This window comes from Sphaeramia orbicularis, chromosome 13, assembly GCF_902148855.1.
Source record: "Sphaeramia orbicularis chromosome 13, fSphaOr1.1, whole genome shotgun sequence".
In the NCBI taxonomy this organism is placed as follows: Eukaryota; Metazoa; Chordata; class Actinopteri; order Kurtiformes; family Apogonidae; genus Sphaeramia; species Sphaeramia orbicularis.
This window is the reverse complement of record NC_043969.1, coordinates 1,297,968-1,322,631: the sequence shown is the minus strand read 5'-3', so window position 1 is coordinate 1,322,631 and position 24,664 is coordinate 1,297,968. Positions and strand designations below refer to the sequence as shown.

The 24,664-nt window shown below is 38.2% G+C and overlaps 1 long non-coding RNA gene across 1 annotated transcript; it reads left to right on the top strand.

Moving 5' to 3' along the window:
- The first annotated feature begins 201 nt into the window (after window positions 1-201).
- On the top strand, window positions 202-21,134 carry LOC115432065 (uncharacterized). Its single transcript, XR_003937162.1, has 3 exons — window positions 202-268; window positions 623-713; window positions 20,986-21,134. It is a non-coding gene; the product is annotated as an uncharacterized LOC115432065 (long non-coding RNA).
- Window positions 21,135-24,664: the final 3,530 nt, after the last annotated feature.

The window sequence follows — 24,664 nt, the reverse complement described above, 5'->3', positions numbered from 1 at the left end:
ACAGTTTCTTATTTGACTCTAACAGCTACTGGCTACGTATTTACATCACTGATCTCTGAACAAAATGAGTGGGAGGTTGCTGGTTGTGTATTTTAATATATCTGTGTATTTATAGTTTGTTTGTTAGTGTGTTTTGTTAACTGCACTTTTTTACGGCAGGTCAAAGGCTTCATTGGGAAAAGAGCAGTGTCTGCATTCTCCCCAGAAATCCCTCCGTCTTAAAGAAGCACAGAACCTTACCCTCAGTGGAGGATCAACCCATAAACATGTGAGAACAAGACTACTACTTTAAAGGATAATTGTCACATTTTTAATAGTTGTCGCCTTGATAGAAAAGTGCACAATTTGAGAGTAGGCTGTGTATAATCTCATGTTAAAAAGAACACAAAATGCATCCTTGTCTTTTTTTTTTTTTTTTTTTTTCTTTAGGAGGTGATCAAAGGTCATAAGGTCATTGTTACCTTGAAGTTGAATTCATCACATTCTCATGAGCGCATATATACAGTGCCTTAAAGAAATATCTTCAAATTAACTCTCAGTTGGCCTAAGGATGAGCTACTTAGATTTCGGTGGTCAAGGTTAGGGTCACACAGCCCATTGTTGTGTTCTCTTTATATTCCAGGACACTGAATCCAGAGGACATTGCAGAGAAGACCATGGGCATCTATACAGTCCGAGCAGAGGGTCATGGTTCTGATGGATGCTTTGCTGATGTCGGTGTTGTGCTGGAAGGTGTGGAAGTTCTCCGTAACCTGCAGAGTGTCAGCCATGCATGCGTGATGCTTTATGGACTGATCTACGAACTCAACTTGAGCTATCCAAAAAGCCTGAGGGGTACCAGAAAATCCTGATGGACCTGGACTGAGCCAAGCTTTCACCAAAAGTACAGACACTGAAACTCAAATTGCTCCAGTGACTGGTAATAATGCACTTACACAGCCCCTACCTGATTTTTCTTCTTTTATTCCCCCCTTTTTCCCAGACAGGATCTTGTGTTTCAATGATCCCTTAGTTCTTAAAGGGTGCTTCAGGGAAATAGCTGTTTGATAAATGTGTATCTGTAAAAAAATTTTTTTTTCTTTTTTCATTTGGAGGTCTGATTGTTCTTATGCATCATTAAGATTGTTTGTACTGAATGGAAAATATGACATAAATGTGATACATTTGAATTAATTTGGTTTATTACATAAGCATAAATAACATGTAATTCAAACAAATATGCTATTTATCTTCTATAGATAACCTGATTATGATGCAATTCAAACAATAAACTCTATGTATCTTAAATAAATACTCTCATTATTATTGATTTAGAATAATTATACTTTATTAATGCTATATACATAAACCTGAGGATTATGCATTTCAAATAAATAGGCTTTATTCCACTATGCATATTCTGCCTGTACATTTAAGTTAGCTGCTGTTTTATAACTGTGTTCATTTGTAATGGTTTGGTGCCCTCTTGTGGTGAAAATAAATAGTGTTTTTGAGTTTTTACACAGAGTGTTCAGCGCATGTGCGGGGAATACTGCATGACGGGAATGTAATGAAGCGGGTTTGTGCAGAACATAGTACTTTTGTCTCAACATGTGTGGCCTTGGACATCATTTGTCTTTTTACACGTTCTAAAAGTGATGTCGGAAGACAATAAACAAGAGAAAAGGACTATCTTGTCATCATTGGAGCCTACATCACACGTGTTAGCTAGCTGTCTAGCATACGAAAAGAAGAGACTGGATGCGAGGGCAGTAAAATGCATATGCATTATGTAAGGTTTATTTGGTAGGTTTGTGTCAGAATTATCTAAAAAAAAAGTAAATGGGAATTTGTCATGTAAAAAAATTACATAAATCTTCAAAGTTGGGGTTAAATATTTCTGTGAGTGTAGATCGATTTCTTATGCACAAAGACACAAATAAGACCTCTAAGCACATTTTAGCCAAAACAGAAAACTGGACTCATTTGTGGAAGCACCCAAACTGAAAGGCTTCACTGAGTTATTCCAGGAGATGATTTCTCTTTAGTTTGTGGTCAAACTTTAACAGACGTTTCACTGAAATTCAAGAAACTGAACCATGAAATATCTGAACAATCCATCAATGACAAATAAGCACTGGCAAGATGAGCAGCTCAAAGATAAAATATATTTAATGTATTTTAAAAGCATGCAGTAGATTTGTTAAATAGTAAATTTGATGTTTTTTTTGTGGTTTTTCATTATGTTGAACTTTTCAGTCCTGTCTCTACTGTCTGCTAGTATAATGAACATGCTGATCTGAAAGAATTCTTTCTTTTCTTGATATGAAAGAAGCCAAACAGTGTGTATTCAAATCCAGAGGTGCTGGTGAGTTTCCTGTGGTCACATTCCAAAGGTTGGATGGGTTCAGTTTGAGTCTGGTTCTCCTGTTCCTCCACCAGCACTGCTCCTCCTCCACAGCAGGGCAGTGTCCAGTACACCTTCATGTGGACGCACTTTTCTTCTCCAACAAGAACCGACAGGAAAGAGCCGGTGCAGATGTATGTTGGTGTTTCCACTCTTTTTCCTTGAACAGACTTATTTCCATATCACAGTTCATTCCACAGGTATTCAGAGGCTTCCAAACATTTTTTCAAATAGTGTCTCTTTTACTCACCTTGAATAGGAAGTTTTTTCCAGCTCCAGTCTGAGCCCGGTAATAAATGACCACAAAGGTCCCAAAAATCTAGTGTGTTATTGCCTGGACTCTGGTCTGAGCTGTGAATGAAACCAAAAACAGCATGAAGTGAAGACCCAAGAACTGTTTGGCAAAGACAAAAAGGATACAAGAAACAACAGTGGTTTGTTTTTACCTGATAACACAGAATCTCCAGTCCCTCAGTGACCTCCTCAATGGGACCCAATCCTCCACAAGTGACCTGTTGTGATGAGGTCAAGCTGACCCTGAAGTTTGGATGCAAGTGGTCAGCCATCAGATGTTCACAGGAATAAACTGTTTTGTAAAATTAACCCTTTCATGCATACTGGTCACTCCAGTGGACAGTTCTTCTGCAGCTGTTCTCTGGTATATTCATGGGTTTTGTTGTTTTAGTTCCATATCAGCCAACACAGTGGACACTTATGCACCATCCCATAATACACTGACATTCAGACCATTACTGTAACTTTGCTGTTCTTGATAAACCTGATCTGCACTAACATGTTTGGGTGGAAATCAATAGCTAATTGCTATTAGACTGTAATTAACAGTTTTTTAATGAAAAAGATTTTTTTTCATATCATCTCCATGAAGTGAGTACTAACTAGTATTAGAGTATGTTCACATGTGAGAAAACATCAGATTAGCTGCATGAAAAATGTTTTTATTTCATAGTTTTCACACAGTTTATCACTTTCTGATGTTGGGTTGTAAATGTTTCTTTGCTTCAAAAATTTCTTCAAAAATTGTTCCCAGTTCCCAGGTTCAGCTGAGTTCACATTCAAGTGCTGATAATTAACCCTTTCATGCATGAATTATGAGAACCTTAATCAAGATTTTTTTCCTGAGTGTTTTTATTCCTATTTAGGCATGAAAAAAAACAAAAAACAAACAAACAAAAAAAAACAATGCGACTGAATATTTTTATGAATCTATTTTTCATGGAGTTACAAAAAATTCCACTCAGCTGGACACCATGTGTTCAATTTTTGCAGCAAAGACACATATATTTAAAACCATCATCAGAAAGTGATAAACTGTGAAAACTATGAAATAAAAACATTTGTAATACACCTAATCTGATGTTTTCTCACATTTTATCATACTCTAACACTAGATTTTACTCATTTCATGGAGATAATACATAAAAAAACCCAAAAACTTCTTTTTTGAGAAAATTAGCTGTTGATTTAGACTCAAACATGTTAGTGCAGACCAGGTTTATCAAGAACAGCGCAGTTACAGTCAGGGCCGGACTGAGACTCATTTTCAGCCCTGGAGTTTCATACCTCAGACCGGCCCACTTTAGATCACGACCGATTATTATTAAAATCATGCAATTCTAACCTTACATGTTAGGTCTACACACTGTTCTGCAAAGCCTTCTAATTCAGTGTATTTTCTAAAATATTTCCAATTCAGCGCAAGTAAAGGTTGCTTCACAATGTGGATTTATTTCAAAAGTGAGTGCACATTGACATCTCCAACATTATTATTCCTCACAACACAACAATAACAGAATCTATATTTTTGTTCTTATAAGTGTTAACATTTTTCAAACCTTTACAATGTTTGAAATGAAAGTATAAAAATATTAAAAATTAAAAAAAAAAAAAAAAAGCTTGCTGCACTTTCTAATAACTATCATCATTGTATCCTCTGCAACAAAAGATTTCCATCACAACTTACTTGCGGTTTGTTCCATCGATGCTATTGAAAATTTTTGGTTCAGTGATATTAGGGGTTTGATGAGGATGATCAGAAAAATATGTGTATCCTGTGACTGAGGGTGAGCAAAGCAATCAAAGCTAACAACAGGCTCCTCTTCATCTGTCTCCTTTGTGCCTAGTGGTTCAGGGTTGTGCTGCTGAGCTGCTCCTCTGTCATCAGTAGACTCTGCTCTCCCTTTCACACTTCCTCCAGTTTCTCTAGACTCACCTGCACCTGTATCACAATAAAAAATAATATCTACAGACATTTGGACTTACTGAACCAGTTCAGATCTTTACACTGGCTAAATATGCAGCTTTATTTAATATTACTTTATGCTATTGCCTTTCAGTTGTGGGCTTTGTGTATTTACTGTCTCACTTTTAATAATAAAAATTAAAATAGGTCAGGACTATCATTTGGGTCTAGAAAGTGGTTTCAGGAGAACTACTGCTTGTTCACACAGTCTGTTCCAACAGCTCACCTTCTCCTTCCATCCTGACAGGAACAATCCCCTCATCACTACTGGCTCCTGGCTCTGCTTCTGACACTAAAGCACATTTTAAAAATGCTCAGAATTCTCAGCACAAATCTTCTATTTTCAAAGCCTTGGTGTCAGTTTCATTCATGTAGTGCTGAATCCTGGAGCATCTCAGATACCTTTCATACTGAACAGGCCTACACCATACTCTTCATTGGAGCCTATTTATTAATAATCTTCCCTCTCTGAGCAGTCCTACCTGCCCACTCTGGACTTGTGGTGCTCATGGCTGCTGTCTGCTGCTGGATGTTCTTTCTGACTCTGAGGAGCTACAAGACAAAGTTTCCCACTTTCGTGGCGTCGTATCACACTATTATTTAAATGACATAACGTTATGTTACACGCCACAATGCCACACAATTCATTGACTCGATAATTAACTAGCTTGAAAGGTGGTTTACCCGGTTCATCGTCCTTATTAGTTTTCAAACGGGAGGTCGTTTTTGTGACAAAGTTGCAGATTTTGTCACATTTGGCTGCGTTTGCTTCCAGAGCTTTCCTCTTTTTAATTCTTGTCTTCTCTACACCACCTTTGCTCTTTCTATTATCCATGTTTCAAACAGCAAACACAGCTGAGCATCGACATAGCCTACAGAGCACAGATCATAAAAGCTCCACAGCTACAGTATAGAGCTACTAACCGTATGCAAGGACATGTTACGCCAGGTCACGGTGTGTCCGCAAAAAAAACAGGAAGAAAACAAACAGTTTGCTAGCAGAGGGGGTGGGGCCCAGGAACAGCGGCTGTAGATTACGTGATCAACTCAGTGCTATGACTGAACACCGGCCCCCAAAAAATAAATAAATAAAATATTAAATACATATTTAAAGTGAACTCCGGCCCTCGCGGCCCAAATATTATACCGGCCCACCGGGAATTGTCCCGGTCCTCCCGATTAGCCAGTCCGGGCCTGGTTACAGTACTGGTCTGAATATCAGTGTAGATGATGCATGAGCGTCCACTGTGTTGGATGAAATCCTCTTCAGATCCAGGAAAGTGAAAATCTTTAGCTTTTTTACATTAAACAGTCATCTTGATTGGAAACTGCAAAATGCAAGTTTTTTCAGATACATTTTAAAAATGATTTTCATTGATTTAGTTTTTAATGGAATGTCCTTTGCAATGAACAGTATTTTTATTTATTAAAAGTGTCAAACCTTTGTCCCTACAGAGGACAAAAGCATTGCTGGGTCTCAGGAGGATATGGAACTAAAACAACTAAAGCCATGAACATACAAGAGAACAGCTGGAGAACAACTGTCCAGTATAGTGACCACTATGCATGAAAGGGTTCAAGGTGACCAGAGGAAACCTGCTGTACAGTACATATAGTGGTTCTGTGTTGGCAGAAGGGCTTCTTTAGTTTGGTTCAGGGGCCGTTCCAGACTCAGAAATGCTTGAATTATTATCCCAAAGAAAATGGTTTCAGTTGTTCATCTAACTTTGTGCACACATTACATTTCCATTGCAATAACATACTTTTCTCCAACATGCTATAGATGTCATTCATCAACCTGAAAAACATCATTTTCCCATGAACGGACTGTTCCACACACAGAGCTGAAAAGCTGCATGAAAACATGCAGGTATATCATATGAAATCAAGTGGTGTTTTGAGGAAAAACACTGAAATAAGCTGGAACAAGCAGCGCTGCAGACCACTGTCACCAAATATTTCAGTCTAGATTTGTGAAACTTCGTCCCATCCAACATTTATTTCCAGACGTCTTAGTTAGCGCTGCTGCCGTCCACACTTCCATTCAACTCTGTGAACACACTCCTGCTTTTTCAGTCACTTTGTGTGTGTTTGAAGTTCATGTGTTTGAAGCTGATTTCAGTTTGGGAGGATGTGAATGGAAAACAGCGGTGCTAAAAAACAAACACTGCTTTAACCCTTTCATGATGAATTATGACAAACTTAATCAAGACTTTTTTTTTCCTGAGTGTTTTTATTCCTGTTTAGACCTGAAAAAAACAATGCGATGGAACATGTTCTTCTGAACCTGTGGTGCAGTGCTATATCTGCTGTTCCATCTTTCTACCAGTAGGTGTCGCATATGAGCACATATCTGCTGTAGGTGATCTGCAGGTGACTGTTGACTGGAGTAAACATACATGTCCTCCTCTGCTCCTTCGGCCTTCCTGTCTGTTTTCCTTCTGTACAACACAACATATTAGCGACGAGGTATGGCTTTGTTCGGGATATCGCCACCTCCGGCGTTTTTCCAGACTCCGGGTGTGCCCACGGTTCCTTTTGAATCCTGGATCCGTATGTTTGACAGCTACATGCTAGCTTTAGCCGACAAGATGGAGGACCAGAGGACACGTGCTGTTGATCCACACTGTTGGCGCGGAAGCCCAGCGCATTTTCTCTGCACTACCAGCACTGGTGAGTGTGCTGCAGACGGCCTGCAGGCTTTAAACACATTTGGAGACCACAGGTGAACATGGAGGCACACACGAACAAGTTTGGACACAGCACACCTGACGCGCGTGCACCGGGTTGGTGAGCCCGCATTAGGTCCACACCGGCCCATACCCTCATAGTATTATAAGGAGGACGGACCCGACCGAGACCCCCCCAGACACACACACACACACACACACACACACACACACAGCATTTGAAACATGCGCGTGCATCCCCGTTGCCAGGTTACTGGACAGAATGTAAAGAGTGGACGGTTCTTCTTCTTCCCTTTTCCATGTGAGCTAGCCACAGTAGTAGCAGTGTAGGACAGTACTGTACTAAGCTAACAGACAAAACACTTACAAAACACCGACAAAAGGAGCCACAGACGAAAAACTTCAGGACCAGGACCAGGACCAAGACCAGACAGCGTCGAAGAACCAGGACCCGGATCCGGACCCGGACCGACCGGGAGGAAGTTTTCCGCCATGGCAAAGGTAAGAACAACAGTCCTTTTATACCAGTCATGTCACCTAGATAACACTGAGAACAGGATGAAAACAGGACAAACTAATGGAAACCTGTGTCAGACTGGATCAGATTACCAAACCGGTACGCACAAAACATGCTAATATCTGTTTGTTTACTCTACTTAACCAGGAAATATGAAGACCACAGAAGGGTACCTGTAGTTTAAATAACAATATGCAGGTCTGATGGGTAGTTTGAGTAATCAGAGTAGCACACCTATAGTTTAAATACCAATATGCAGGTCTGATGAGTATTTTAAGTAATCAGAGTAGCACACCTATAGTTTTAAATAACAATATACAGGTCTGATAGGTAGTTTAAGTAATCAGAGTAGCACACCTATAGTTTTAAATACCAATATGCAGGTCTGATAGGTAGTTTAAGTAATCAGAGTAGCACACCTATAGTTTTAAATAACAATATGCCGGTCTGATGAGTATTTTAAGTAATCAGAGTAGCACACCTATAGTTTTAAATAACAATATGCCGGTCTGATGAGTATTTTAAGTAATCAGAGTAGCACACGTATAGTTTTAAATAACAATATGCAGGTCTGATGGGTAGTTTGAGTAATCAGAGTAGCACACCTATAGTTTTAAATAACAATATGCAGGTCTGATAGGTAGTTTGAGTAATCAGAGTAGCACACCTATAGTTTAAATACCAGTATGCAGGTCTGATGAGTAGTTTAAGTAATCAGAGTAGTGTACCCAAAGTTTCAAGTACCAATATGCAGGTCTAATGAATATTTTAAGTAATCAGAGTACCACATCTATAGTTTAAATAACAATATGCAGGTCTGATGGGTAGTTTAAGTAATCAGAGTAGCACACCTATAGTTTTAAATAACAATATACAGGTCTGATGGGTACTTTGAGTAATCAGAGTAGCACACCTATAGTTTAAATAACAATATGCAGGTCTGATAGGTAGTTTAAGTAATCAGAGTAGCACACCCATAGTTTTAAATAACAATATGCAGGTCTGATGAGTATTTTAAGTAATCAGAGTAGCACACCTATAGTTTTAAATAACAATATGCAGGTCTGATGGGTAGTTTAAGTAATCAGAGTAGCACACCTATAGTTTTAAATAACAATATGCAGGTCTGATAGGTAGTTTAAGTAATCAGAGTAGCACACCTATAGTTTTAAATAACAATATGCCGGTCTGATGAGTATTTTAAGTAATCAGAGTAGCACACATATAGTTTTAAATACCAATATGCAGGTCTGATAGGTAGTTTGAGTAATCAGAGTAGCACACCTATAGTTTAAATACCAGTATGCAGGTCTGATGAGTAGTTTAAGTAATCAGAGTAGTGTACCCAAAGTTTCAAGTACCAATATGCAGGTCTAATGAATATTTTAAGTAATCAGAGTACCACACCTATAGTTTTAAATACCAATATGCAGGTGTGATAGGTAGTTTGAGTAATCAGAGTAGCACACCTATAGTTTTAAATAACAATATACAGGTCTGATGGGTACTTTGAGTAATCAGAGTAGCACACCTATAGTTTAAATAACAATATGCAGGTCTGATGGGTAGTTTAAGTAATCAGAGTAGCACACCTATAGTTTTAAATAACAATATACAGGTCTGATGGGTACTTTGAGTAATCAGAGTAGCACACCTATAGTTTAAATAACCATATGCAGGTCTGATGGGTAATTTGAGTAATCAGAGTAGCACACATATAGTTTTAAATACCAATATGCAGGTCTGATAGGTAGTTTAAGTAATCAGAGTAGCACACCCATAGTTTTAAATAACAATATGCAGGTCTGATGGGTAATTTGAGTAATCAGAGTAGCACACCTATAGTTTAAATAACAATATGCAGGTCTGATGGGTAATTTGAGTAATCAGAGTAGCACACCTATAGTTTAAATAACAATATGCAGGTCTGATAGGTAGTTTTAGTAATCAGAGTAGTGTACCCAAAGTTTCAAGTACCAATATGCAGGTCTAATGAATATTTTAAGTAATCAGAGTACCACACCTATAGTTTAAATAACAATATGCAGGTCTGATGGGTAGTTTGAGTAATCAGAGTAGCACACCTATAGTTTAAATAACAATATGCAGGTCTGATAGGTAGTTTTAGTAATCAGAGTAGTGTACCCAAAGTTTCAAGTACCAATATGCAGGTCTAATGAATATTTTAAGTAATCAGAGTACCACACCTATAGTTTTAAATACCAATATGCAGGTCTGATAGGTAGTTTAAGTAATCAGAGTAGCACACCTATAGTTTTAAATACCAATATGCAGGTCTGATGGGTAGTTTGAGTAATCAGAGTAGCACACCTATAGTTTAAATAACAATATGCAGGTCTGATAGGTAGTTTTAGTAATCAGAGTAGTGTACCCAAAGTTTCAAGTACCAATATGCAGGTCTAATGAATATTTTAAGTAATCAGAGTACCACACCTATAGTTTTAAATAACAATATGCAGGTCTGATGGGTAATTTGAGTAATCAGAGTAGCACACCTATAGTTTAAATAACAATATGCAGGTCTGATGGGTAATTTGAGTAATCAGAGTGGCACACCTATAGTTTTAAATAACAATATGCCGGTCTGATGAGTATTTTAAGTAATCAGAGTAGCACACCTATAGTTTTAAATAACAATATGCCGGTCTGATGAGTATTTTAAGTAATCAGAGTAGCACACCTATAGTTTTAAATAACAATATGCAGGTCTGATAGGTAGTTTGAGTAATCAGAGTACCACACCTATAGTTTTAAATAACAATATGCAGGTCTGATAGGTAGTTTGAGTAATCAGAGTAGCACACCTATAGTTTAAATACCAGTATGCAGGTCTGATGAGTAGTTTAAGTAATCAGAGTAGTGTACCCAAAGTTTCAAGTACCAATATGCAGGTCTAATGAATATTTTAAGTAATCAGAGTACCACATCTATAGTTTAAATAACAATATGCAGGTCTGATGGGTAGTTTAAGTAATCAGAGTAGCACACCTATAGTTTTAAATAACAATATACAGGTCTGATGGGTACTTTGAGTAATCAGAGTAGCACACCTATAGTTTAAATAACAATATGCAGGTCTGATAGGTAGTTTAAGTAATCAGAGTAGCACACCCATAGTTTTAAATAACAATATGCAGGTCTGATGAGTATTTTAAGTAATCAGAGTAGCACACCTATAGTTTTAAATAACAATATGCAGGTCTGATGGGTAGTTTAAGTAATCAGAGTAGCACACCTATAGTTTTAAATAACAATATGCAGGTCTGATAGGTAGTTTAAGTAATCAGAGTAGCACACCTATAGTTTTAAATAACAATATGCCGGTCTGATGAGTATTTTAAGTAATCAGAGTAGCACACATATAGTTTTAAATACCAATATGCAGGTCTGATAGGTAGTTTGAGTAATCAGAGTAGCACACCTATAGTTTAAATACCAGTATGCAGGTCTGATGAGTAGTTTAAGTAATCAGAGTAGTGTACCCAAAGTTTCAAGTACCAATATGCAGGTCTAATGAATATTTTAAGTAATCAGAGTACCACACCTATAGTTTTAAATACCAATATGCAGGTGTGATAGGTAGTTTGAGTAATCAGAGTAGCACACCTATAGTTTAAATAACAATATGCAGGTCTGATGGGTAGTTTAAGTAATCAGAGTAGCACACCTATAGTTTTAAATAACAATATACAGGTCTGATGGGTACTTTGAGTAATCAGAGTAGCACACCTATAGTTTAAATAACCATATGCAGGTCTGATGGGTAATTTGAGTAATCAGAGTAGCACACATATAGTTTTAAATACCAATATGCAGGTCTGATAGGTAGTTTAAGTAATCAGAGTAGCACACCCATAGTTTTAAATAACAATATGCAGGTCTGATGGGTAATTTGAGTAATCAGAGTAGCACACCTATAGTTTAAATAACAATATGCAGGTCTGATGGGTAATTTGAGTAATCAGAGTAGCACACCTATAGTTTAAATAACAATATGCAGGTCTGATGAGTATTTTAAGTAATCAGAGTACCACACCTATAGTTTAAATAACAATATGCAGGTCTGATGGGTAGTTTGAGTAATCAGAGTAGCACACCTATAGTTTAAATAACAATATGCAGGTCTGATAGGTAGTTTTAGTAATCAGAGTAGTGTACCCAAAGTTTCAAGTACCAATATGCAGGTCTAATGAATATTTTAAGTAATCAGAGTACCACACCTATAGTTTTAAATACCAATATGCAGGTCTGATGAGTATTTTAAATAAAAAGAGTAGCACACCTATAGTTTTAAATACCAATATGCAGGTCTGATGGGTAATTTGAGTAATCAGAGTAGCACACCTATAGTTTTAAATAACCATATGCAGGTCTGATGGGTAATTTGAGTAATCAGAGTAGCACACCTATAGTTTAAATAACAATATGCAGGTCTGATGGGTAGTTTGAGTAATCAGAGTAGCACACCTATAGTTTAAATAACAATATGCAGGTCTGATAGGTAGTTTTAGTAATCAGAGTAGTGTACCCAAAGTTTCAAGTACCAATATGCAGGTCTAATGAATATTTTAAGTAATCAGAGTACCACACCTATAGTTTTAAATACCAATATGCAGGTCTGATGAGTATTTTAAGTAAAAAGAGTAGCACACCTATAGTTTTAAATACCAATATGCAGGTCTGATGGGTAATTTGAGTAATCAGAGTAGCACACCTATAGTTTTAAATAACCATATGCAGGTCTGATGGGTACTTTGAGTAATCAGAGTAGCACACTTATAATTTCAAATGACAATATGCAGGTCTGATGGGTAGTTTGAGTAATCAGAGTAGCACACCTATAGTTTTAAATACCAATATGCAGGTCTGATGAGTATTTTAAGTAAAAAGAGTAGCACACCTATAGTTTTAAATACCAATATGCAGGTCTGATGAGTATTTTAAGTAATCAGAGTAGCACACTTATAGTTTTAAATAACCATTTGCAGATCTGATGGGTAGTTTTAGTAACTTTTTTATAAGTTCAGTAATTTTTTAGTAAGTTTTAGTGATTACTAAAACTACCCATCAGATCTGCATTTGGTTATTTAAAACTATAGGTGTGCTACTCTGATTACTAAAAATATCTATCAACCTGCATACAAAATTACTCAATTTACCCAAATAATACTCAGAAGAAAAGTAAAACTGATAAAAAATAGAGATTTATTAAATAATCAGGCAAGTCTGAGATGAAACTAAGACTGATATTAGGATAAACTGAAGTAAATTTATGTAAATAACACTTACAGCAGGTGTAAAAGTGATGAAAAACTGATGTAAACCTTGTCGTATTATTTAATCACACTCAAAGTAAGGCTGACATTGAATAAAATCGAGGTATATTTCGAAGAATAATTAATGGTACATGAAACTGAGACAAACACCAAAGCAAAAATCACCCAAAATCACTGAATTTATGTAAATAATACTCAAAAGGAAGTAAAACTGATAAAAACAGAGATTGATTAAATAGTGTGACAAGTTTTAGATCAAACTGGACACCCACATTTCCTGAAGGAAATGTAGTTCCTGGTGTTTGTCTCTTGCTGGATTTGTGGACTTGTGTCTCGGTGCGATGTGCCTCTGAAAGTTCTGTTGTTCCACATTCAGTTTGTTGTGAATCCGTTCTTTATTCCAAAATCCATTTCCTCTAACTGTGCAGCAGTACAACAGGACAGATCAAAAATCACAATGAGTCATTTGTATGAAAAAGTGTGAAAAGGTTGAATGCTGACTTGATTTGTGTGTTTTCCAGACCCTGCGAGGTTGGACCCGGCCCCTGCTTCGTTGGCCTCAGGCTCTGTCACCCATTCCTGAGGAGACCCCTGCCTCCGGCTGTCCAGCGCAGAGCCGCATCCCACGACCCATACGCTCTTTCCTGCGGTGTCTGCGCTCCAGCCGCAAGTACCAGGAGTACGTCCGAAGCAGAGCGGCGAACGCCCACCTTCAGCCTCCGGCTGTCCCCAGGACCCCGGCGCCCCCCCGGCTTCCGCCTCCAGCTGTCCCAAGGACCCTGGCGCCCCCCCGCCTTCCGCCTCTGGCTGTCCCGAGGACCCCAGCGGCCCCCCACCTCCCGCCTCCGGATGTTTGGAGGACCCAGGTGGCCCCCTGCCCCCAGCCTCCGGCTGTGCCCAGGACCCCGGCGGCCCCTCGCCTTCTGCCTTTGGCTGTCCCAAGGACCCCGGCGCCCCCCTCCCTTCCGCCTCCGGCTGTACGGAGGACCCTGGCGAACCCCCGCCTTCCACCTCCGGCTGTTCGGAGGACCCAGGTGGCCCCGTGCCCCCAGCCTCCGGCTGTGCCCAGGACCCCGGCGGCCCCCCGCCTTCCGCCTTTGGCTGTCCCGAGGACCCCGGCGCCCCCCCCGCCTTCCGCCTCCGGCTATACGGAGGACCCTGGCGAACCCCCGCCTTCTGCCTCCGGCTGTTCGCAGGACCCAGGTGGCCCCCTGCCTCCCGCCTCCAGCTGTGCCCAGGACCCCAGTGGCCCCCCACCTTGCACCTGTGGCTGTCCCAAGGACCCCGGCCGCCCCCCGCCCTCCGCCTTTGGCTATCTGGAGGCCCTGAGTGCCCAGGATGGAGCAGCGCCCCCCCTGCCCTCCACCCATGGGTGCCCATTCGTCTTTTTTCTTTTACTGTCTCTCTCTCTTTCTTTCTTTCTTTCTTACTTTCTTTCTTTCTCTCTCTTTCTCTCTTTTGTTCTTTTTCTTTTTCTCTCTTTCGTTCGTTCTTTTTTTTCTTTCTCTCTTTCTTTTTCTTTCTCTCTCTCTCTTACTCTCTTTCTCTCTTTCTTTCTCTCTCTCTCTTTCTCTTTCTTTCTGTCTCTCTTTCTTTCTTCTTTCTTTCTCTTTCTCTTTCTTTCTCTCTCTCTTTCTTCTTTCTCTCTTTTGTTCTTTCTCTTTCTTTCTTTCTCTCTCTTTCTTTCTTTCTTTCTTTCTCTCTCTTTCTTTCTTTCTTTCTTTCTTTCTCTCTTTCTTTCTCTCTCTTTCTCTCTTTCTCTTTCTTTCTTTCTTTCTCTCTCTTTCTTTCTCTCTCTCTTTCTTTCTTTGTCTTTCTTTCTCTCTTTCTTTCTCTCTCTCTTTCTCTCTCTCTTTTTCTCTCTCTCTTTCTCTCTCTTTCTCTTTCTTTCTCTCTCTCTTTCTTTCTCTCTCTTTCTTTCTTTCTCTCTCTTTCTTTCTCTCTTTCGTTCTTTCTTTCTCTCTTTCTTTCTTTCTCTCTTTCTTTCTCTCTGTCTTTCTTTCTCTCTCTCTCTTTCTTGCTCTCTCTCTTTTTCTCTCTCTCTTTCTTTCTTTCTCTCTCTCTCTTTCTCTTTCTTTCTTTCTCTCTCTCTTTCTTTCTTTCTTTCTTTCTTTCACCCCAACTGGTCAAGGCAGATGACCATCCTCCAGGAGTCTGGTTCTGCTCCAGCTTTTCTTCCTTGTTAGAAGGAAGTTTTTCCTGGCCACTCTCACACTAAGTGTTTGCTACTGGAGGATTCTGTTGGGTTTCTGTAGATTAGCTCAAGAGTCTAGTTTACAACAAATTCATTTCATTTGGTCTGATTTGGTCTAATTTGATCTGATCTGATTTGATCTGATTTGGTCTAATTTGATCTGATCTGATTTGATCTGATTTGGTCTAATTTGATCTGATCTGATTTGATCTGATTTGATCTGATTTGGTCTAATTTGGTCTAATTTGATCTGATTTGATCTGATTTGATCATATTTGGTCTGATTTGATTTGATACTTATTTCAATAAACTGCTTAAACTTCATCTTGTTCTTCTGTGTTTTGTTTGCTTGCTTTAATCGTACATGTCATTTCATGAGTGGATGGGACCTCACTGATCTCGTGCTTCGTAGTGGAAGATAGTGTTTAACCCTTAGCGCTCTGTCCATACTTTTCAGTTTGCCTTTATATAACACATCAAAAATGGTAACCACATTTGTTATATATTTTTCAGCACTGTTTCACCTCCATGATATAATAATTCCTTTACACTTTACCTTATGTAACATATTGGACCCAATAATACCCAAAAATAGAATACAATTGGAAAAAACTCTATACTATTTATTCCACAGAAATTCCTAATCATGGTCAGTGATCTGTTTTAGAAGTAGAAAGAGTAAAGCAGGTTTGTATCTGAACAGATAAAGCTGTCTATCTATTAATCCTATCTCCAGGTTTTCATGGTTGATGAATCTCAAACAAAACCTTTTTTCTTTTCTCATGCTTCCATCACCCTGGAGGGTTAAAGAGCAGAGTTGAAGTGTTTGTCAAGGCGTCCACAAACTGTAGATTTACAAACTGTACATTTAGTGTTCAAGTGTAAACTGGTGAGGAAGGAAGTAGTTCATGCTGCTGTAATAGTTGGAAAAGCTCTTCCAATATTTAACAACAGTTGTGTCTGTAGCGGCTATTTGTCATCAAAATTAAATCAACTTAAAGGTGACTGAACTTCAGACTTTAACACAACTCAAATACCCACTAGATGCACCATGGGTTTGTGGTTCACACAGTCAGAAATACAATGTCCATATCATAGATGTAGTTCAAGTGGTTTATTTTCAAGATTTTGTGGCAAACAACAGCTAAGGCCTTTTGTGCTGTCTGTCCTGCTCATCCTGTCTGACTGTCTGATAGAAAACCATAGGCCCACCCAGGTGCATGCTGGTCTTTCTTTGGGCTCCCTGTTTATACCCAGGTGCCCACGGTCTAAACCAATAAGAAAACACAAAACAAAAAGGTGCTAAATAGCAAAGAATGAAAACAATAACCATAACAATCAAAAAATAGATTCTAAATATTAAACAAACAAAAAATAAACAATTAGTAAAAAAAAAAAAACAACCTAAGTCAGTAAACAAACAAGGTACACTAACTTTAAACATAAAACTAAACCGACAAATAGCTCCAAGTGTCTTTTCATGACACTGTTTGTAAAATGTTGGTGGTATCAGTCCTCACAGGTTGGAATACGTCATTAAGGTTCAGTTCATGTGGAGAAACGTGAGACAGAAACAGGATGAAAAACTGGAGTCTGAAAAGGAACTCTGAAAAGTCCAATGTCTGACTAAGAAGTAGAGGAACAGAGAGGAAGTATAAAGTTCTATACAATGGAAATAGTCCAATATCTCCAAAAAACATGATATATGATGTGGGATGTGTGATAGGACTTTGTTCTATTTCACTACTGAGGCTTTTACTAAACAGCTAAAATTTCCTGAGGGGGTCCAATGAGTGTCCATTTTTGTAAAAAAAAAAACAAAAAAAAAAACAGTTGTCATAAAGTCATAGAAGTGTGTGTAAATGATGCTAATCCATTTGTGCACAGACTACTGATATTCTCTGACAGTGGAAGCTCTATTTTCATAAATATTGGATTTGGAATAGCACGTGTATGTGAAAACTTTTGCTGGTGGACGGACGTGACATTACCCATGATGCTCTGGTCAGTCCCAGTACTTTATTAGGAATAAACTTCTAGACTTCCTATTGCTAATTGTGCTCTTCTTCATAAATGTTCATATTGTGGATCTAAAACAATCCCAGCTGACACAAAAACACTAAATGTGTCAGTGGACGGATGTGACATGGTTGTTGTGGATCCCATCATACTGATGCTCTGCAGCCATGTCAGCGTTTACACTAATGATCCCTGTGCAAAAACTAGGAGCACTATTATTTATTGGATAGTTTATCATCAGACTAAAGAGGAAAGAACAATATAGAATTATTTCTTTATCAAAATGCTTATTATTAGAAAACTGTTGATGTAAACAGTGCTGTGTGCCATTCTTCATGTATGTGTTGGTGGAACAGAAGCAGGATGGATCAGCACCATACTCCAGATTGAACCTGTACAAATAAAACATGTGATATGGAGGAGAGAATCTGGGAAGAAAAACTGGGGAATCCAAAAGAAGAGAAGATTTGTTTTTCAGGTGAATTCAGTTCAAATAGAACTTGTCCATTTGTGACATGAAAATATAGCATTAATTGTGCTGAAATTGTTCATTTTTGAGCTGAAAACATAGTTCATATGAGCATCAACATGTTGAACAGAACTGAAATCCTGTCCATTTGAAAAACTGTCATTTACCAACACAAAGTTCCTTTGGGGATTCACTTACACTCACAGAAATGATTAATGGCAGAGTTCATTTTTATGCATTTACATCTATTTGATTTTATTTAAAAACTCATATTCTTTAAATGTTTGCATTAAAATTAATTACAATCTGCCTAATTTAATCAGTTGTAAAATGTATTAAATGTAATTAGTTAATACATGCTAACATGGTTTAAATAATAAAAGTTGTAAAACAAACAAGATCCTTTTGTTTAAATTTTATGTGATTGGTTTTCATAGAAGTTATGAGAAGTTTGAAATGGGGAAACCGGAAACGACTTCCTGCACTTCCGGTGGACGTCAGCACTCAGGCCCTGGTGGGATTAGGCGGTCGTCCATGTGATGGTAAGTAATCTACGTCCAGTTACCCCCAAATTTGTCCTAATCGTGCAGTTTATATCACATCAGTGTCAATTCATTTATGATCAAATCTACATATAGTTCGTGAGTATTTGAAGCAGTTTTATCTTGGTCACGTCGCGTGTACCGGACAATACCGGCGCCTGCTAGCATCATAGCTAATAACAAGCTAGCTATTTCACGGCATCTTAGCTAGCTTGGTCATACAGCTTGATACTGGACTAAACTAAGCCTTGCAGTCGGTTATCATGACTGACAGAAGACAGAACTGATCTACATGGACCTTCATGTTTGGGTTCATAGCTTATCTCCTCTTTCTGGTTTATGACTAGTGTGTGTGTTTGTGTGTATGTGCCCTTCCCGTGCGTGCGGCTGTGCGCGCCGCGGCCTTACGGTTACGCGCCCGACTGCACAAGTGCTTTATTTGGACCCGTTTAGCATCTTATTTGTATCTGTGTGGTACAGTACGAAGATAACATTGAATGAATGAGTAACACCCTTGGTATTTGCAAAGCCACTGTATTTTAAATCCCCTCAGAGAGGATCTGGAACGGAATAGAATTTCTGTTTCAGTTGACGTAATTTCTTCCAATCAAAAGAGAACATGATATTGGTGGGAGGGGGTTGTGGACGCAGGTTTGACCACGTACAGATTATTTTGTCTAGCATATACGACATCATGGACACGTTTGTAGAGGAAGGTGCTGAAGTGGGAACTATTGAGAGATGCGTGAAAAATAGATGGAGGTGGGCGTGGCTTGATGAGAAGGGAGACGATGGAACTGCAATTAGATCATGGTGCAAAAAAATGAAGCAGCCTGGTGCGTGCATGTGCGTGGTTTGCCACAAGAAAATTCTGTATGGTTCCAATGGTAAAAAAAGTCCTGATCCGCCATCAATCTGAGAAGCTGAAGATTAGTTGGTTAGGGTTACGTTTACACAGACATTTTCCCCAAAATTCATGTGCATTTGGGGTTGGAGTTATGTTTTAGGAGTTCCTAAATTGTTAAATAAAAAGTTTTTCACTCATTTTTTGCAGTAAGATTTTCTTCTAGTTATTATTTTCACTTGCTTCAAAGGTTTTCATACCCTTTGAAATTAACCAGAGCACCAAAATTGACCTGAAGCTTTAAAATTTTCTGGGGGAGGACCCCCAGACCCCCCACCAATACCACTCATGACATTTTTTCTATCCATGTTACTAATCTTCTACACCTGTACACTCTCCCATTCAGTGTGTTTTACAGTATTGCCAAATTTGACTATATATACTTGTACGCTATAGTAGTATCGTATTGCATCATTTTTAAAAGTGGCCGATGATTTTGAGCAGAAGAAAATTTTCAGTCAGATGAAAAATTTTTGCTTTAATCCCTGGTTTAGACCTGTGTGAGCTTTACCTGAGTGGGGTAAAACCAATGTGAGTCGGCTTTAGACTGAACAGGCTTGATGCACACACTCCACTACTTCCTGACTGGAAGACTGCATCTTTATTTCCTGTACCATACTATTGTTTGAAGTGATTTATCAGGTGCATGCTGGGTGTGCCCAGGCTCAACTCAAACATGTGAGAACAAGACTACTACACTGAAGGATAATTGTCAGATTTTTAATTGTTGTCACCTTAGAAAAGTGCACAATATTCAAGAGTAGTACTGCACACCTGATTAATGACTGAAACTTATAGTATAAACAGGAAATAAAGATCTTCCTGTCAGGAAGTAGTGGAGCTTGTGCATCAAGTCTGTTATCCCAGTGAGGAGGGGAAGAAGGAGAGAGAGAGAGGATGGCATGAGTGAGAAGGTTTGGAAAGAGAGAGGAGGTGAGTAGAGATGGTGGAGGGTAGAAGAGAGGGAAAGGGGGTTGGAGAGGTTTACCTCCTTTCCTTCAGTCCATTTTCCCTGCATCAATGAACAGTTTCTTATTTGACTCTAACAGCTACTGGCTACGTATTTACATCACTGATCTCTGAACAAAATGAGTGGGAGGTTGCTGGTTGTGTATTTTTATATATCTGTGTATTTATAGTTTGTTTGTTAGTGTGTTTTGTTAACTGCACTTTTTTATGGCAGGTCAAAGGCTTCATTGGGAAAAGAGCAGTGTCTGCATTCTCCCCAGAAATCCCTCCGTCTTAAAGAAGCACAGAACCTTACCCTCAGTGGAGGATCAACCCATAAACATGTGAGAACAAGACTACGACTTTAAAGGATAATTGTCACATTTTTAATAGTTGTCGCCTTGATAGAAAAGTGCACAATTTGAGAGTAGGCTGTGTATAATCTCATGTTAAAAAGAACACAAAATGCATCCTTGTCTTTTTTTTTTTTTTTTTTTTTCTTTAGGAGGTGATCAAAGGTCATAAGGTCATTGTTACCTTGAAGTTGAATTCATCACATTCTCATGAGCGCATATATACAGTGCCTTAAAGAAATATCTTCAAATTAACTCTCAGTTGGCCTAAGGATGAGCTACTTAGATTTCGGTGGTCAAGGTTAGGGTCACACAGCCCATTGTTGTGTTCTCTTTATATTCCAGGACACTGAATCCAGAGGACATTGCAGAGAAGACCATGGGCATCTATACAGTCCGAGCAGAGGGTCATGGTTCTGATGGACGCTTTGCTGATGTCGGTGTTGTGCTGGAAGGCGTGGAAGTTCTCCGTAACCTGCAGAGTGTCAGCCATGCATGCGTGATGCTTTATGGACTGATCTACGAACTCAACTTGAGCTATCCAAAAAGCCTGAGGGGTACCAGAAAATCCTGATGGACCTGGACTGAGCCAAGCTTTCACCAAAAGTACAGACACTGAAACTCAAATTGCTCCAGTGACTGGTAATAATGCACTTACACAGCCCCTACCTGATCCCCCCCCACCCCCCCCCCCCCCCCCCCCCCCCCCCCCCCTTTTCCCCAGACAGGATCTTGTGTTTCAATGATCCCTTAGTTCTTAAAGGGTGCTTCAGGGAAATAGCTGTTTGATAAATGTGCATCTGTAAAAAATTTTTTTTTTTTTTCTTTTTTCATTTGGAGGTCTGATTGTTCTTACGCGTCATTAAGATTGTTTGTACTGAATGGAAAATATTACATAAATGTGATACATTTTAATTAATTTGGTTTATTACATAAGCATAAATAACATGTAATTCAAACAAATATATGCTATTTATCTTCTATAGATAACCTGATTATTATTCAATTCAAACAATAAACTCTATGTATCTTAAATAAATACTCTCATTATTATTGATTTAGAGTAATTATACTTTATTAATGCTATATACATAAACCTGAGGATTATGCATTTCAAATAAATAGGCTTTATTCCACTATGCATATTCTGCCTGTACATTTAAGTTAGCTGCTGTTTTATAACTGTGTTCATTTGTAGTGGTTTGGTGCCCTCTTGTGGTGAAACATAAATAGTGTTTTTGAGTTTTTACACAGAGTGTTCAGCGCATGTGCGGGGAATACTGCATGACGGGAATGTAATGAAGCGGGTTTGTGCAGAACATAGTACTTTTGTCTCAACATGTGTGGCCTTGGACATCATTTGTCTTTTTACACGTTCTAAAAGTGATGTCGGAAGACAATAAACAAGAGAAAAGGACTATCTTGTCATCATTGGAGCCTACATCACACGTGTTAGCTAGCTGTCTAGCATACGAAAAGAAGAGAGTCGATGCGAGGGCAGTAAAATGCATATGCATTATGTAAGGTTTATTTGGTAGGTTTGTGTCAGAATTATCTAAAAAAAAAGTAAATGGGAATTTGTCATGTAAAAAAATGACATAAATCTTAAAAGTTGGGGTTAAATATTTCTGTGAGTGTAGATCGATTTCTTATGCACAAAGACACAAATAAGACCTCTAAGCACATTTTAGCCAAAACAGAAAACTGGACTCATTTGTGGAAGCACCCAAACTGAAAGGCTTCACTGAGTTATTCCAGGAGATGATTTCTTTTTAGTTTGTGGTCAAACTTTAACAGACGTTTCACTGAAATTCAAGAAACTGAACCATGAAATATCTGAACAATCCATCAATGACAAATAAGCACTGGCAAGATGAGCAGCTCAAAGATAAAATATATTTAATGTATTTTAAAAGCATGCAGTAGATTTGTTAAATAGTAAATTTTATGGGTTTTTTTTTTTGTGGTTTTTCATTATGTTGAACTTTTCAGTCCTGTCTCTACTGTCTGCTAGTATAATGAACATGCTGATCTGAAAGAATTCTTTCTTTTCTTGATGTGAAAGAAGCCAAACAGTGTGTATTCAAATCCAGAGGTGCTGGTGAGTTTCCTGTGGTCACATTCCAAAGGTTGGATGGGTTCAGTTTGAGTCTGGTTCTCCTGTTCCTCCACCAGCACTGCTCCTCCTCCACAGCAGGGCAGTGTCCAGTACACCTTCATGTGGACGCACTTTTCTTCTCCAACAAGAACCGACAGGAAAGAGCCGGTGCAGATGTATGTTGGTGTTTCCACTCTTTTTCCTTGAACAGACTTATTTCCATATCACAGTTCATTCCACAGGTATTCAGAGGCTTCCAAACATTGTTTCAAATAGTGTCTCTTTTACTCACCTTGAATAGGAAGTTTTTTCCAGCTCCAATCTGAGCCCGGTAATAAATGACCACAAAGGTCCCAAAAATCTAGTTTGTTATTGCCTGGACTCTGGTCTGAGCTGTGAATGAAACCAAAAACAGCATGAAGTGAAGACCCAAGAACTGTTTGGCAAAGACAAAAAGGATACAAGAAACAACAGTGGTTTGTTTTTACCTGATAACACAGAATCTCCAGTCCCTCAGTGACCTCCTCAATGGGACCCAATCCTCCACAAGTGACCTGTTGTGATGAGGTCAAGCTGACACTGAAGTTTGGATGCAAGTGGTCAGCCATCAGATGTTCACAGGAATAAACTGTTTTGTAAAATTAACCCTTTCATGCACAGTGGTCACTCCAGTGGACAGTTCTTCTGCAGCTGTTCTCTGGTATATTCATGGGTTTTGTTGTTTTAGTTCCACATCAGCCAACACAGTGGACACTTATGCACCATCCCATAATACACTGACATTCAGACCATTACTGTAACTTTTCTGTTCTTGATAAACCTGATCTGCACTAACATGTTTGGGTGGAAATGATGATGATGATGAAATTCTTTATTCAGTCATCTCATAATAATACAACCAGTGTCAACAACAACACTTAAACATTACAAACATTACCAACAGGTTAATGACTGAACAGGCCCAGGCAGAAGCAGAATGCGTCTATTAATGCCTGTCCTACAGAACAAATTCAGTTACCCAGCATCCAATATAGGAAAAAGAAAAAACAATGCATCCAAGCAAACAAGTGGAACATAAAAAGGTGAAAATAAACCGGAGAAATAGAAAACTGAACCACCAAATTAATGATAATTTAATGTAGAATCAAAAATAAATGATTTACCTATTACTTATTAGAGCTTAACAATTGTATCCTTCAAAAATTGCCATACGTACCATTTTTTTAAATATTAAAAATGGGCTCCACATTCTTAAATCCATGCTGGACTCATTCCATAGTTTAACTCCAATAACACATATATATATATATATATATATATATATATATATATATATATATATATATATATATATATATACATCTGCTTTTTTTCTCCTTTTTTGCTTTTTGTTCAACAAATTTACAAACATCTCATGAATCCTATTTAGACTCATGTGTTGTGAAGAACCTTTGTACACAGACAGTCACTTTAATTTGGCTTCATATATTATTTGCATTATTTTATAGTAAACCAAATCATTAAATTTCATAATATGGGATTTCATAAACAATTCATTTGTATGTTCATAGTAACCGGTCTTAATAATAATACATATGGCTGGTTTTTGTTGGAGGACTCTAGTATTTACAGTTGTTTTATATGTCCAGCCTCACATTCCCACACAATAGGACATAGAAGGAAGTAGAAGTGAACAGTCAATTATATGTAGTGCCTCATGGTTGAGTAGATTTCTGGACTTATACAAGACTGCTATAAATCAATAGCTAATTGCTATTAGACTGTAATTAACAGTTTTCTTAATGAAAAAGTTTTTTTTTTTTCATATTATCTCCATGAAGTGAGTACTCACTAGTATGAGAGTATGTTCAAATGTGAGAAAACATCAGATTAGCTGCATGAAAAATGTTTTTATTTCATAGTTTTCACACAGTTTATCACTTTCTGATGTTGGGTTGTAAATGTTTCTTTGCTTCAAAAATTGAAC